The sequence below is a fragment of the Tupaia chinensis genome, unplaced genomic scaffold (genome assembly GCF_000334495.1).
Source record: "Tupaia chinensis unplaced genomic scaffold, TupChi_1.0 Scaffold000318_1, whole genome shotgun sequence".
NCBI classification, from domain to species: Eukaryota; Metazoa; Chordata; class Mammalia; order Scandentia; family Tupaiidae; genus Tupaia; species Tupaia belangeri.
This window is the reverse complement of record NW_006159811.1, coordinates 908,773-926,043: the sequence shown is the minus strand read 5'-3', so window position 1 is coordinate 926,043 and position 17,271 is coordinate 908,773.

Here is a 17,271-nt window from a genome sequence, read left to right as displayed (position 1 = left end):
GAGGAAGAGGAGGCGAGGGGGAGGGGCGGGAGAAGGCACCGAGGGGTGGGAGCCGCGCGGCTGGGAAGAGCCGAGACCGCGGCGCGGGAGGGAGCGCTCGGAGCGAGCGGGGAAGAAAGACCTGCATAGCTACAGCCAATCAGGATTGCCCGTGGGGCTCTTAAAGAGAAAGGCGCCCCCTTGGCCTCCGCTGCCCGCGCTCCCCAGGGCCGGATCGCGAGCCGGGGGGGTAGGAGTTGGCAGCCTCCGCCGGGGAATGGTGGTAGGTGGTTCCCAGGACCGCGACCCTGCAGAGCGACTCACAGTACTTCTGTCGGTGTGAGGGTGTGTGTTTCTCCAGCTCCAAAACGTGTCATTCCCAGACGATCTCTTTAGAGAAGCAACACTGTGTCTGTTCCCCTTTAGCCCCGCTTCTCAAGTCAAGGCCACCCAGATGGGAGAATTTTAAATACTTGCCCCGAGTTGCAACCCTAGCTAAAGCCAGATCCACGGTGAGAGTCAGAGTTCGGTGGCTGCCGTGGTGAGCAAGGCTCTTTGGGCCAGTGCAGGGATGGAGGGCAGCCTCGCAGCTCCAAAGTAACCGCTGTGGACAACCCAGGCACACAGTAGGTGCTCAGTCAGCGCCTGTGAAGTGACGCACGGATGGTTCAGGGCTGGCCAGCAGCCCACAGCGCCCTGCCCACCACCGCACAGCCCTGTGCAGGGTCAATTCCAGCTAACCAGCGTTCTAGACTGTCCCAGTAGCTCTCCGTGATGGAACGAGACCTCAAAATGAGCACCATAGAGAAATCGGCTTTAGGGAAAAAAATACCCAGAACATTCCAAGGAACGTTAAGTTGTGTAAAATTTGTGTCTGCACATTTTTCCCTCTTAAGGTTGTTGATTTATGAGCCACCCGAAGAGGGCCGCATTCGCATAGAAAATACAACGAGGGGTGACTGGGTGCGCCCCACGCAGGCAGGCGTGCTGCACCCACAGGTGAGCCAAATGAGAAAAAGGAGCTCAGGACTGGAAGCCAGGTGCTCTGAGCCCCAGGGTTTGGGCGTTGTGACTCTGCTCTCTAGGTATCCATCTCCTGGAGACAGAACTAGTCTCTAATCTTCCTTCCAGCTTGCAGCTCGTATGAATGTGAGTTTGGAGGGATGTCATTATGTGGGCCAAAAAATGCTGATTTTTGGATTATCTGTTGTTAGAGAGCCTCTCCAGGGATTCCAGGAGAAGAAAGAAGAATTACAAAGAACTGACTGCATGAAAATGACGGGCTGGAGCACCTATCAGTAATTGCTAATGGACACAAGCCAGTAGAATTAGCTAGATAGAACCAGATCCTATCATTATTTATTTTATTATTATTATTTTGTGAGATTTTTGCTATGGAGTGCATGCCCTTGGGGGATGGAGAGACAGAAAGCTACAAATCAGTTCCCGAGGGGTATGACCATGCTGCTGCCCTTTCTCCTCTACTGGCCTCTTGGGGTTTGGGGCACATATGCACAAGCACCTGGCATGAATTTCCAGTGCCTGGGTCCAGGACTCGAACTGCAGTCAACCATGTGGGAGTCCAGTGACGCAACCATTACACCACTGCTGGTCCCAGAACCAGGTCTAATTGAAAAATGAAGTTATTTGTATGGCTTATGGAATCCGGGCCACTGAGCTATGCTCGTGGGACTGAAATGTCATGGGACTGAAATTGCAGGATGAAAGTAAATTTGCCCGAGGACCAGCGTGCAGTGACCAGCGAGACAACGAACACAGAACAGGAAGGGGCAGATTTCATCAGCCTGCTCACCTGGACTTTATAATGAACCACTTTTCCTTCTCATGCTCCCTCTGTTCTTTTTGTTAGACAGCAAGCATACCTATGCAGAGTCCAGGAAAAGCAGCAAAATACTGATAGGTCTTTACTTGCCTCCCTGTGTACCGTATCTGTCATTCAAGCTGCTCTATCTGAATCTCCCTGAGTGAACATCTTCCTCTCTTCCCTCCAGTGGGTCAGACTGGCAGGGCTGATCATTTCAGCTGGTTGTCCTCAAGGCAGAGAAGTGAATGTTTTGTGTGTTGGGGAAGGGAAGATGTTTTCTTAAGGTTTTTCAGGGGACCAGTAGATGGCGTAATGGTTAGGTTGCTGGACTCACGTAGTTAACTGCAGTTTGAATCCCAGACCTGGTGGCTTCATACACTGGGTGCTTGGGCGTGTGTTCCCAAGATCCCAAGAGGAGAATGGAGGAAAAGGGATTGCTGTGTGGCCATCCCCCCGGGGGGCGATTTCTCACTTTCTGTCTCTCTGTCTCTCCATCGAGTGCATGCATCCTATACCAAAAACCTCTCTAAAATAAAAAATAAATTTCAAAAGAGTTTTCGGATTCTGCCTATAAAAGGATAGCTGAAGAAAAAGGGTTACTCCAAGTCGTGCCACAGAATGCCACATGTAAAAAATATAAGATATATGCGTGCTAACAGTAACTGTCCCCTATAGCATATTATACCATCAAAGTCTCTACTTTTCTGTCTTGCCAGAGACCCTAGTATCTTTTCTTAGCTTTGGTCAGGACCCTAGAAGTGTATATGTATTCTTCTTGTCTCAGGATGCGGGCAAAGAAGACAGGAACCCTTATCTTGTCAAACAAATAATTAACAGAAATGTGATGAGAACTATAATACTGGTATGTGTAAGATGGCATGCAGGCACAAAAGAAGGAGTAGTGAATTCACACTGGAGGCAGGGAGGAGGGAGAATGATATCTGAGAAAGAATATATAAATATAGAGGGGCCAGCAGGTGGAGTGGTGGTTAAGGGTGCTGGACTCCCATATGACTGACCGTGGTTCAAGTACCGGACCTAGTGGCTTTTCTCTCTCTCTTTCTCTCTCTCTCTCTGTCCCTCTTCAGTCAAGTGAAAAATAAAGTTAAAAAGTAATTCTTAAAAAAAAAGAATATATAAATCTGCATACATATACACAGATATAATTGTGGTAAATTCACCATATTGTAACCATCTTAACCACCACAAAATTAACCACCTTAACCATTTTTAGGTATACCATTCAGTAGCACTAAGTATTTTCATATTTTTTATGCATCAAATCTTCAGAACTTTTTCTCGCAAAACCAAAACTCTGTATTCATCAAGTCATCCATTTCCTTCTTTCTTTTTCTTCCTTTCTTCTGTCTTTCTTCATCTTTTTTGGGGGAGGTCTTTGCTATAGGGTGCATGCGCGCTTGCCAGAAAGAGAAGTCAGAGAGACAGAAAAACAGAAAGCGAGAAATCACTTCCCAGGGGGATGGCCGCTACCCCTTCTCCATTCTCCACTCTCCATTTTCTTCTCGGGATTCTGAGTATGCATGCACATGCACCCAGCGTGAGTTTAAGCAGCCAGGTCCAGGACTCAAACTGCGGTTGACGACATGGGAGCCCAGTGAAGTAGCCATTACGTTATCTGCTGGCCCCCTTCCTTCCTTCCTTCCTTCCTTCCTTCCTTCCTTCCTTCCTTCCTTCACTCCTTCCTCCCTTCCTCCCTCCCTCCCTCCCTTCCTTTCTTTTTTTCTTTCTCTTTCTTTATTCTTTCCTTTTCTTTCTTTCTTTCTTTCTTTCTTTCTTTCTTTCTTTCTTTCTTTCTTTCTTTCTTTCTTTCTCTCTTTCTCTTTCATTCTTGCTGGAGAGAGAGAGAGAACTCACCCCTATTTTTCCATTTGTTGCCTGTGCTTTTGGTGTCATAGCCAAGAAATTATTGCCATATTCAATGCCCTGAGGCATCTCCTCATTTTTTTTAAAGAGCTTTGTAGTTTAGCCCTTATGTTTAGGTCTTTTGTTTTGTTTTTGTTTGTGTTTGTGTTTGTGTTTGTCATAGGGCACATGCACTCATCAGAGAGACAATGAGAAGGAAGGTGAGAAGTCACTCCTGAGGAAGGGTGGCCAAGGGTGCAATCCCTTCTCCTCCATTCTCCTCCTGGGATTTTGGGCATGCATGCACATGAGCCCAATATGAATTTCAAGCCACCAGGTCCAGAACTCAAATGTGATCAACTATGTGGGAGTTCAGCACCTTACCCACCACTCCACCGGCTGGCCCCAGGTCTTCGATCTATTCTGATTTTTTTTTTTTTGATATATTGTATGAGGTAAAGATTATTCTTTTGCATGTAGGTACTTAGTTTCCCCAGCACTATTTGTTGAATAAACTATCTTTTCCCCAGTGAAGTTCTTGGAGGAGAAGAGATTGCAGCGTGGCCATCCCCCCAGGGAGTGATTTCTCGATTTCTTTGATCAGAAATGTGATTTTTTTCCTGGACTCTCCATTCCATCTGTTGGTCTGTATCTGTCTTTATGTCAGTACCACACTGTTTTGAGTATGATAGCGTCATGATAACTTTTTTTTTTTTTTTTTTTGAGAGAGATTTTCGCTATAGGGCGCGTGCGCTCGCCAGACAGACAGAGAGAGACATAGAGACAGAAAGCGAGAAATCATCCCCCAGGGGAGATGGTCACGCCGCAATCCCTTCTCCTCCATTCTCCTCTCGGGATCATGGGCACGCACGCACACGTGCCCGGCGTGAGTTTTAAGCCACCGGGTCTGGGACGCGAACCGCGGTCGACTACGTGGGAGTCCAGCGACATAGCCATTACGCTAACTGCTGGTCCCGCGTCATGATAACTTTTGAAGTCAGAAAGTTTAAGACCCCCAACTTTGTTTAAGATTGATTGGAATCCACTGAAACTCCATATGAATTTTAGGATGGATTTTTCTAGTTCTGCCCCAAAGCATTGGGATTTTGTTAGGAGTTACAGTAACTCTATAGATTACTTTGGATAGTATTGGCATCTTAATGACATTAAGTTTTTTGCTCCATGGATACCAGATGTCTCTCCACTTACTTGTATCTTCTTTAATTTCTTTCAGCATCATTCTGTAGTTTTCATTGTGTGTCTTTTGCCTCCTGGTTTAAGTTTACTGAGTAAGGATTTTAAAGGAGTAGTATCTAACAGAAGTATAATATGAGCTACAAATTCAAACCACATCTATAGTTTAAAATTTTCTAGTAACCACATTAAAACAGTAGAAATAGGGGTCAAGGGGTGACATGGTGGTTAAGGGCACTGGACTCCCACATGGCCGACCTCAGTTTTAGTCCTGGACCTGGCGACTTTCCCTCTCTATCTCTCTCTCTCTCACTCTGTCTCTCTCTAGTCAAATTAAAATAAATAGAGTTAAATAAAATAATTCTTTAAAAAAGTAGAGAGAAACAGAATAAATATTAATAATATATTTTATTCAACCTAGTATGTACAAGTATTGTCTTTTCAATGCATAATCAATATAAAATTCCTGAAATATTTTATACTTTTTTCATACCATGTCTTCATCCAGTGGCTCTACTTCCAGCATAGCACATCTCAATTGAGGTTAACCACATAGTAAGTGTTCAGTAACCACAGGTTGGGTAGTGACTACACACTTTTGAAGATATCAGACGAAGAAATGACATGAAAAATAGAGTGAGCAAAGCTTTCCCCTTGGCATTCAGGCAGGTGTACGAAACGTCTGAAGTGAAAGAATGGCGATGTGGGAGTTGAAGATGCAATGTCAGGCGGTGGGCATCCCATGACGGCAGGGAGGTGTACTGAGTGCCTTGCGGAAGGAGCTGTGAGGAGAGCCACTAAAGGGCTTCATGCAGGATTATGCTATGATGGAGTCTGCCTTGTAGGGAGGCTACGCTAGAAGAGGTGTGGGGAATGATTGGGTTGGGGTGGGGAGGGGAAAGATTGAAGGCACAAAGATAGGCCAAGACACTATTTTTAAAAGTCTGTTGAATCATGAGGAGGATCTGAAGTAAGGGAAAGCAGATTCTGGAGAGAAGTGAGTAGAAAGGAGAGAATGAAGCCAGAGAAACTCAAATGGGAGAATCAACAAGATTTGATGTTGAATTAAACATAAAGAAGGAGGAAGGAAAAAAAAAATCCAGATTCTTTTTTGGGTCTGTAGATTGGATGGTCAGGTGAAAGACAATGCCATTCACTGAAATACAAGTCTGTTCATTTCTTTTTCTTTTAAATAATCATTTAATTTTTTTTTATTTATCAGTATTATTATTTAAAAATTTTTGCTACAGTGCACACATATGCACCAGAGATAGACAGAGAAAGTGAGAAAGCCACTGGTTCTGGGACTCGAACTGTGGTTGACCATGTGGGAATCCCGCATCTCAACCACGTCGCATAATGGTCCTATCTCTTTTTTTTTAATTAATTTTTTATTTAACTTTATATATTTATCTATTTCAATTTCACCAGAGAGAGACAGGGTGAAAGAGAGACAGAGAGAGAGAGGAAAAGTGTGAAAACAAACTGCCAAGTCCAGAACTCAAATCATAGTCAGCCATGTTGGAATCCAGCACCCTTAACCACCACATCCCCTACTGGTCCCACCCTATTTCTTCTTTTATAAAGTGAGGATGATAATACCTACCTTATAGTAGAGCATTTATGCAGCAACTAAAGTCAATATCCATGAATTGATCATTAGAACGGTACCTGGCATGTACTAAAGGATTCATAACTATTCATTATCATCATCATTACCACCATAATCTTTATAATCATCACTTTTGGAGATAGGGACTGAAGATATAGAAGCAAATCAAAGAAGAAAAGGAAGCTCTAGAGGCCAGCCCGTGCCCTGGTGCTTATGTGAGGGGGATTCCACATGGCTTATTGTATGGTTTGAGTCCTGGACACAGTGGCCTGTAAAATATGCTGGTTGCATGTGTGTGCATGCCCAAAATCCTGAAAGGAGGGAGAAATGGAAAAGAGATTGGGGCATGATCATTCCCCAAAAGGGAGATTTCTAGTTCTCTCTCTCTCTCTCTCCCCCTTCTCCTGGCAAGTACATATGCCCTCTGGCAACCTAAAAAAAAGAGAAAGATTTGTATTAGACATCAAAATGAAACTGTTTTAATATAAGAGGAGATTTCAAGAAGTTCATGGAAGATGGAATTAAAGTACAAGTTTACTTTGGAGCAAAATGTGTGCAATCCATGCATAGCTTTTTATAATTCGTATTTCTCAGAAACTTTTTGGAGATCCCTTGTGGAAGTCTGAAGTTTAGCAAAAACTTTAGGCTGGAAGGCCAGCAGATGATGAATAGTTATGTTGCTGGGCTCCCACATGGCTGACCACAGTTTGAGTATCGGATCCAGAGGCTTGAAACTCACGCCCGGCGACTGTGTGTGTGTGCCTGAAATCCTGAGGGGGACCAGAAGGAATTGCGGTGTGGCCATGTCCCCCCCAGAGGTGATTTCTCACTTTCTGTCTCTGTCTCTCTCTGTTTCTCTGGCGAGCACATGAGCCCTATTGCAAAAATCTGTCTTAAAAAAAATGTTTAGGCTGAAGGTAATTTAGTCATGTTTAACTGTAGACTGGTGAGAAAAAAGTTTGTGTGGCGTTTAGGCTGGGGACAGAGGAAATGGGACTCAAAGGAAGCTAAGACCTCACAGACAGTGGAGGAATCAAGACACCAAGGTTTTGAAGAGACTGAGCAGCAGATTTCTGTGTCCTAGGAAATGATAATAGGAGAAACAATGACCATTATGCTCCATGGCTGGTCCCAAAGGCAACCTCTTTGGCACAAAGACTGAGTCAGCCAGCCCCTGTAACTGGGGGAGAAATGTTGCCTCTTGGAGGACTGTGGACAACTTCAAGTAAAAATCACCTTTGTGCCTCCAGAGTGAGAAAATCATTCCTGTTAATTAGACTGACTGGGCCCAGCAGGCGGCTGAGGTGTTGTACTCCCACATGGATGAGTGTGGTTTGAGTCCTGGACCTGGCGCCTTGCTTTCTCACTTTTCCCTCTCTCTCTCTCTCTGCTTGTCTGTCTCTCTCTGGTCAAATTAAAATAATAATAATAGTGAGAAATAAAATCAGGTGAATAATTCTTCGAAAAAAGAATGATTCCAGAGGATCATAAGGTTGGGAAGTTAGCCTATAAGAATGTAGGAATATTGGTTTTGAGACAGTAACGCCATGGCTTATCAAAAAATCAGTCTTCTCCGGTAAACAGGAAGGTTGCATCTGCCTTTCTGTACTGCAAGTGCTGGAAAACTTTCTCATTAAGAATTTATTCATTGGACAGGGGGAGATCTGGTCCCCTAAAATGAATCCTTCTATTGCTTGGGAGAAGAGAGTAAGGGGTTTTCCTTTAACAAAACTCCCATTGGTATTGCTTAAGACCCTTCCCACATTTCCTGATGACTCTGTTTAATAGTGTTCCAAATTAATTTATTTATTACTCTTTTTATTTTCAGAGAAGTTTTTGCTATAGGGTGAGTGCGCTCGCCAGAAAAACCAAAAGAGACAGAGAGACAAAGAGAGAAAAATCACATACACGCTACCCCCCTCCCCGCCATGGCCACACCGCAATCCCTTCTCCTCCATTCTCTTGGGACCTTGGGCACGTATGCACATGCGCCTGGCGTGAGTTTAAGCCACGGAGTCCAGACTCAAACCCCGGTCGACTACATGGGAGTCCAGCCACACAGCCGTTATGCCAACTGCTGGTACCCATATAGTGTTGCAATTCAGCAGCAGGAGATGGAGCTCTGGAGATGGCCAGACTAAAGGCCTTTAATTCCTGACTCATACAATAGATAAGCAGTTAATGAAAAACCCAGTGAAGGATTAAAGCCAGTGTAAACCTGTCTCTTCTATCAGCAACATGCTACCCTTCGCATCTTTGCAAATAATCTTAAATTTGAATCAACTAACCTTTTTTATCATATATACACACACACACACACACACACACACACACATATATATATTTTTATTTCTTTTTTTTTTCATGATAGAGCACAGGCATGGATGAGAGAGAGAGAGAGAGAGGAGAGAGAGAGAGCCTCCACAAAACCCGTCATGCTGCAATCCCCTTCCTGTAGCCCTCCAGCTTGTGCCTGGGAGTTTCAGGTTCCCCGAGCTAGGGCTTCAAACCCAAGCCAAAGTGTGGCTACCAGCTCCACGGCCCGGCCCGACATGGTACGACTATACCACAGAGGCTGGGCCTCACTCATATTATTACGCCCCCTCTCAGAGCCAAGACAAGTATACTGGTTTTATGCTTAAGGAATTCAAAGTCCAGCGAGAGGGGGCAGACAGTAAGCAATTAATGCAAGTATCTATCACAAACTGAAAAAAGCTGCCATGGAGAAATCATTTAGCTCCTTTTTTTAAGGCTCAATCATGACAGGCCAGCGGGTGGTGTGAAGGTTAAGACTGCGGGACCCTACGTGGCCAACGGCCAACGACTGACTGGCCTGGACCTGGTGGCTTCCAAAATCCCAAGAGGAGAATGGAGAAGGGATGAGGAGTGGCCATCTCCCTTGGGGAGTGCTTTCTCACTTTTCTCACTTTCCCTCTCTCTCTCTCTCTCTGCCTCTCTACAGCACGTGCACACACCCCATAGCAAATTATTTAAAAAACAACCCAGTCTCCTTAACATTGGGTGATCCCGGTACCTTTGACAACATCTGGCTAGAAACAATGTCCACAAACCCAATCAAGCCCCTCCCCATTCTGTTTTCCTCCTTGCTCCCAAGTCCCAGCTCGGAATATAAATGAACAATCCGTTATTGTGAAGAAGAAAGACAGTGTTGATAAAGTTTTCTCTCACAATCTCTTCCAGCTCTCCAGTTCTCCTCCCCGCCCAGACACCCTCCCTTTTCTTTTAGGATAGTTATTTTGGAATCCAAGGGCAGATAAACTGGAGAAGTTGTACTTATTTATCCGTAGCTGCTGTTATTGTTTCTGTTTCAATGACCTCTTTCTCTTCCTGCTGTGTCAATTACCACAGGCTGCACTTAAAAGGCAAAGGCTCCTGTTGTTCTCTGTGGGGAGGGGGAATTTGTAAATAGAGTTCAGGAATGTCAAAAGGGTGACCTAGATTCGCAGCACCAGAGGAAAAACTAGTTCATTGTATCCTATGCCATCACTCCAACGTCGCCTGCTCCTGGCAGGAGGAACAGGTGTGCAGAAAGGTTCGTTTCTTGGAACATCGCTGAGGAGCACTCGCAATTTAGGGACCTTGAGGCCAAGCAAATACACTCGTCCCAAATCCTCACATTACACACTTTCTCTTTTATGCCTGCCCACGCATTTCCAACCAAAGAACCTGCTACATTGATTTTCCTCCAGATCGGAAATCAAAGTAACTCTACCGGAAGAAAAGAAATATCCGAATATAAATAGTCCTGGGCTGTTGCCCTTATCTTTCTTCAAAGCTTCAGTGTTTACCAAAGTTTGGTTTGGGGTCCTTTTCTTTGGAGAGGTTTTTGCTATAGGGAGCATGCGCTTACCAGAAAGACAGAGAGAGGCAGAGAGAGAGAGACAGTGAGAGACCACCCCCCCCAAGGGGGAAGGCAACACTGCAATCCCTTCTCCTCCATTTCCTTGGGCACGCACGCGCACACATGCCCGGCGTGAGTTTAAGCCACCAGGTCCAGGACTTGAACCGTGGTTGACTACATGGGAGTCCAGCGGCATAATCATTACACTAACTGTTGGTCCCTGTTTTTGATTCCTTCTAAAGACATGTAGGTACAATACATAGACAAGGGCTAGCAGGTGGCATGGTGGTTAAGGGGCTGGATTCCCACATGGTCAACACTGGTGCAAGTCCCCTACTCGATGGCTTGAAAATCGCAAACAATAATAGATAAATAAATATGGGAGTCCAGCGGCATAATCATTACACTAACTGTTGGTCCCTGTTTTTGATTCCTTCTAAAGACATGTAGGTACAATACATAGACAAGGGCTAGCAGGTGGCATGGTGGTTAAGGGGCTGGATTCCCACATGGTCAACACTGGTGCAAGTCCCCTACTCGATGGCTTGAAAATCGCAAACAATAATAGATAAATAAATGGTTTCTTTGTGTTTTGTTTTGTTTTGTTTTGTTCTGTTTTTGGAGAGGTTTTTACTATAGGGCGTATGCACTCACCAGGAAGACAGAGAGACAGAAAGGGAGAAATCACTCCCCCGGGGGAGGCCCCAGGGGGAATGGCCACGTCACAATCCCTTCTCCTCCATTCTCCTCTCAGGATCTTGGGCATGCACGCACATGCTCTGGGTGTGAGTTTAAGCCACCAGGTCTGGGACTTGAACTGCGGTCGACTACATGGGAGTCCAGTGACATAGCCATTACGCCAATTGCTGGTGCCAGATAAATAAATGTTTAAAAAGAAAGAAAGAAAGAGAGAGAGAGAGAGAGGAAAGAAAAAGAAAGAAAGAAGGAAAGAAAGAAAGAAAGAGAAAGAAAGAAAGAAAGAGAAAGAAAGAAAGAAAGAGAAAGAAAGAAAGAAAGAGAAAGAAAGAAAGAAAGAGAAAGAAAGAAAGAAAGAGAAAGAAAGAAAGAAAGAGAAAGAAAGAAAGAAAGAGAAAGAAAGAAAGAAAGAGAAAGAAAGAAAGAAAGAGAAAGAAAGAAAGAAAGAGAAAGAAAGAAAGAAAGAGAAAGAAAGAAAGAAAGGGAAGAAAGAAAAGGAAGGAAGGAAGGCAGGAAGGAAGGAAAAAACCACTATGGGAAAAGAAGATGGCTCACAGACTTCCAGAGTTGGAAGGAAAATTAGAGATCATAGGGGCCAGCAGATGGCTTAGCAGTTACATCGCTGGGTTCCCACATGGCCAACCACAGTTCGAGTCCCAGACCTGGTGACTTGAAACTCATGCTGGGTGCATGTGTGTGTGTGTGTGTGTGTGCCCAAGATCCTGGGAGGAAAATGGAGAAGAGATTGTGGTGTGTGGGGGGGAAGAATTTCTCATGTTCCTTCTGTCTCTGTCTCTCTCTCCCTCTCTCCCTGGTGAGCATACTCGCCCTAAGGGAAAAAGTTAGTGCTCATCTGCTCTCCATTTTACAGACGGAGTATGGAGGCACAAACTGACAGTAAGAGAAGACACTGGAGCCAGCTCCTTGACTTCCATGAGTGTTCTAATATACTGTCCCTCATGAAGACCCTTTTTTAAAAATTTTGCCAGGTTTATGAGCTCCCTGAAGAGACAGAGAGGAAGAGAAAGAGAGAGAAAGCATGGAAACACCCCTCATGGGGAGCGGTCATGTTGTAATCCCTTCTCCTCCAATTATCTTTTGGGGTCTTTGGGCACACATGCATATGTACTCAGCATGTTTTTCAAGCTGCTGGGTCCAAGACCTGAACCACGCACGTGTGGGCTCCAGCTGCCTCAACAACCATGCCACCGGCTGGCCTGAAGACACAACTTCTAGCGGCTGGGAGAGTGTGTTCCCTAGAAGCGTTTTGCTGTTGCCACCCAAGGCCGGACCCCTGTGTCTGTAACAGTTTCTTACAGGACTCTACTACAGGAGGCGTTCGGCTATTCTGGCCTGCTTCCTTCCCTCTTCTCAACTGCACCCTTTCCTTTAGGGAACCGCCCCACGTGGTCCTGGTGGGATTAAGACCTCTGTGGGCACACCATCTGAACCAGCCAGCTCTGTACCCCGCCTTCCTGGGCACAGAACTCAGGCAGTGGGCACGAGAGCAGGCGGAGCTGTCGTTGTGAGCAGTACATGGATCTGGTGAGGGCGTGTCTTCCCTTTGTACAAGAGGAATTCAAAGTTTGTGGAAGAGTGGGAATAAAGTACGAGTTTATTTTGGAAATCCAGTTTGAAATCCATGCATAATTTTCTCATAATATACCATTTCCGTAACGTTTTGAAGACCCTTCACATACAATAAGTAGTAAAAATGCCAGTTTGGGGCTTCCCTCCAATGTAAAAAGAACCTGTCTGAGGTGAGACCAACAGCGAGGCTCAGAGAATGTCACCCACGATAACCAGCACAGCCTTCTCTTGTGGGAAGGGTCGGGTCTCTGCACTTTTAGAGGGCAGGGCTAACAAGGAGGAGGCAAAATCAGAAACCAAAATTCATATCCGTACTTTGGGAGAAAATACGGTTTTGTGGCTAACAGATGGGCTCATGACGCTAAGATCTGGGTTTGAATCCAGATTCCACTGCTTACTCACCCGCTGCGCTCACTCGGTGATGAGACTTAAGGAACAGTCCCCAGGCTAGGAGAGTGAGAGACCTCATACCTACCTGAGAGCTAAGCTAGGCAAAGACCCTGCTGCTTGTACCAGTCCCAGCCAGCCAAGTGGTGTCTTCCACATTCTGACTTGTGGATTTAGACCTTTTAACTGATTTGTTCCCTCCTCAAAAACCCTGAAGGAAAATAAGCCCTCAGAAAGGTCATCCGTTATTTGGAAATGTATCCAGAGGGAAGGGAAACTGTTTTTAGGTTAACTTTAGGCAACGGTTGTCTTCCTTACTACTGAAATGTGCTTTTATATCCCAGTGTAGCTCATAGTCCAGTCCTTCTAGAATCGGTAGTTACTTAATTGAACAAAAGCAGAAAACAAATTTTTGTCAGGAATTAAATCATACTTCCTACTCACCCTTAAGACCACTTCTGGTGGGCCAGACCCAGACTGCAGTGGTTTACTGCTGCAGAGAGGAAATCGGATCCCACATGCCCAACCAGAGTTCAAATCCCAGCTCTGGAAAACACATCAGGCTAGTGTGTATGTGCCAGGATACTGACAGGATGAAGAACTGGAAGGAAAATGATAGCAGAGTGGCCAGGCCCTGTTAGGAGTGGGGTGGGGTTGCCCTCTCTCTCTCTCATGGGTATGCACATATCCTTTGGTATTAAAAAAACAAAACAAAACAACAACAACAACAAAACAAAACAGGGTGGGGGGACCAGCAGATAGCCTAATGGCTACGTTGAGTCCCGGACCCGGCAAATGTGCGTGCGTGCCCAAGATCCCGAGAGGAGAATGGAAGGGAAGGGATTGCAGCGTGGCCATCCCCCCAGGGGGTGATTTCTCACTTTTTATCTCTCTGTCTCTGTCTTTCTGGCGAGTGCACACACCTTATAGCTAAAATTTCTCCCAAAGAAAAAGACCACTGATGGTTCCCTTATATATCCACTAACCTCTTACTATTCATAAGAAAAGATCTGGGACCACCAGTTAGCATAATGGCTATGTTGCTGGATTCCCATGTAGTCAACCACAATTCGTGTCTCGGACCCAGTGGCTTAAAACTCACGCAGGGCGTGTGTGCATGCGTGCCCAAGATCCCAAGAGGAGAATGGAGGAGAAGGGATTGCAGCATGGCTAACCCCCTGGGAGTTATTTCTTGCCTTCTGTCTCTCTGTCTCTGTCTGCCTGGTGAGCGCACGCGCCCTATGGCAAAAACCTCTCAAAAAAAAAAAAAAAAAAGCATATAAAAGAAAAGGCCTGGAACTTTCCTCTTCTAATGAAATTTGAATCCATTTAGTTCTTCTGATAGGCTCCCTAGTGATTAATTTTCATTGCCATTCTGGAAACACATCTATTTGTACATGAAAGCTATTGAACTTCATAAAACACTTTAAATTTACTGAAGCAAAAAGAATCATTAGTAACAGATGCCACTCTCCAGAGCCAGGAAATGAAATAGTCATCAGAGGTATAGAAAAGATAATAAGTAGGGCCAGTAGATGGCGTGATGGTTAAGGCACTGGACTCCCATATGGCTAATCATGGTTTGAATCCCAGACTGGCAACTTGCCAGACAGAGAGAGACAGAGAGACAGAAATTGAGAAATCGCCCCCTGGGGGGATGTCCACGCTGCAATCCCTTTTCCGCCATTCTCCTCTCAGGATCTTGGGCACGCACGCACACGTGCCCGGTGTGAGTTTAAGCCACCGGGTCCGGGATGTGAACCACGGTCGACTACGTGGGAGTCCAGCAACATAGCCATTACACTAACTGCTGGTCCCTTTTGCGTCGCTCTATCTTTTATCTGCTCTGTATCTTTTATGCTGCTTTAAATAATTTGGGTACACCTGGTCACCAGAGATCCTGCTGCATCTTCCTGTCCTCCAGGATACGTGGGAATTTTTTGAATCCAAAGGAATACACAAGCTCATTAGACTCTAAACTGTCAGATGTAGAACAGTTGTTCCAATTTTTTCCTGCCCCTATCCAAAGGAACAACTATCTCCCTCAGCTATATATCCCACTGCACATGGCAAGCTCGGGCTGTCAGAAGTCATGATGCATTTCTGCATAAGAAAAAAAAAACAGAAAAACAAGGCATGACTTTTTCCAGGACCCAATGTATATCCCATTAGCCTTAGGCAATTCTCCCAAAGGGTATATTATTGCATCCACCCCAAAAGGTGGGATAAAGAAGGGAGGAGGGGGCTGGCAGATGGTGTGGTGGTTAAGGGCACTGGATTTCCACTGCAGTTTGAGTCCCAGACCTGGCAACTTGCTTTCTCACTCCCAGACCCCCGCCTCACTCTCTCTGTCCCTCTCTGGTCAAATATACATTCTCTCTCTCTCTCTCTCTCTCTATATATATATATATATATAGATATACGTACACACACATATATATATATATACATACATACACACACACCACAGACATACACACACACACACACACACACACACACACATACATATAAAATTAAATAAAATTCTTTTAAATAAGTGGGTGAGGAGAGGACCAGGTACAGTATAAAAATCACTACCTCCAGGGATCCTGATCCAGCTCCTGGCCAATACCTGGGCCCATCCACCAGATTCTTCCATAACCCTCCCCTTGTTTTAAATTTAAATTTAAAAAAGAATTAAGCAGAAGGAGCAAATGGAACAGACCAGCATGCTGACTGACTGATGGCCACATACGCCATTCTGACAAACCACAGCTACCTTTCTCAAACTCAGTTGTATGGTGTAGACCTTTATAAAGTTCCCGAATGTGTGCAGGCCTGTTCTGTGATGTCCCAGTCGAAAAGATTCGAAGTGACTATTAGAAAATCCAGCTGTAATTCTCCTTTACTTTGCCAGAGGGTGTGTGTGCTCAATGGAGAGACAGAACAAGAGAACAAAAGGTAAGAAAGCACTCCCCGTGGGGCATGGACACTGCAATTCCTTCTCTTCCACTTCTACCTCTTTTTGGGATTTTGGGCGCATACATATACACCAGCGAGGTTTCAAGTCACCTGATCCAGGAACCAAACTGCTGTCAGCCATGAGGGCACCAGCGGCCTTCACTGCCAGCCTCTAGGCTAGCCTTCTCTTTTAAATAACTTCTTGAAAGTTGTCTTTTTGGGGCCAATGGGTGGCATAGTGGTTACATTGCTGGACTCTCACATGGCCAAGCATGGTTCGAGTCCCAGACCTGGTGGCTTGAAACTCACACCAGGCATGGGTGCGCACATGGCCAAGATTGTTGGCCTTTCTCATCCCTGGAGCACAAGTGCCCTAAAGCAAAAAGACCTCTTAAAAACAAAAAAAGAAGGTGTCTTTTTATTCTAAAACTGAACTACTTTATTTCTGTAATCTATTATCTTCATACTTCATAGATAAAACCAGCTCTGGGTTCAGCTCATCTGACCTCCATTCATTTACACGAGAGTTCTCCAAGGTTACAACCAGGTTGAGAAATGGCTCCACAGTGAGGAGGAAAAACACATCACCATGTTGTACTGAAAAAGGAGAGATCCCTGCCGCCCAGACACCAGCAGCAAGGCCCTTATGCTCGTCCTCTTAAACACGTCTTTGAGGCTGGCCAGGGCTGCTTCCTAATCTCACTTCATATCTTTGGGGACCTAGGTTTTCGATAAATGATGCCACTGTACTCATAAACCCTAACTAAAAGAGCAAGGAGGGCCAGGAGTGGCTTGCTGGTTAAGGCTCTGGACACTCCCACAGGGCCAACTGTGGTTCAAGTCCTGGACCTGGTGGCTTGTTTTCTCACTTTCCCTCCCTCCCTCCCTCTCTCTCTCTCTCTCTCTGGTCAAATTAAAACAAATTAATTTAAAAAAATAAATAAAAATTAAAAAACACCGTGCACGTGTGTATATGTGTGTGCGTGCGCCTAAAACCCTGTGTGTGCGTGTGTGTGTGTGTGCGCCTAAAATCCTAAAAGGAGGGAGAAATGGAAAAGAAGAGATTGTGGCATGAGCATCCCTCATGAGGGGTGTTTTTCACTTTCTTCTCTGTGGTGAGTACGTGTGCCCTAAAATGGGGGGGAAAAAAAAGAGAGCGAGAGAGAGGAGATTAAAACAAATGAAAAACTTTAGAAGCCAGCCCACTATGGAGGCTGAGACCTGAACTAACACGACAGTGGCGTGTCAGATCCAGGCCAAGTTGTCGCTGGAACTGACTGAGTACCAAACTCACTGGGGACTGATGAGCACAGTGACGGC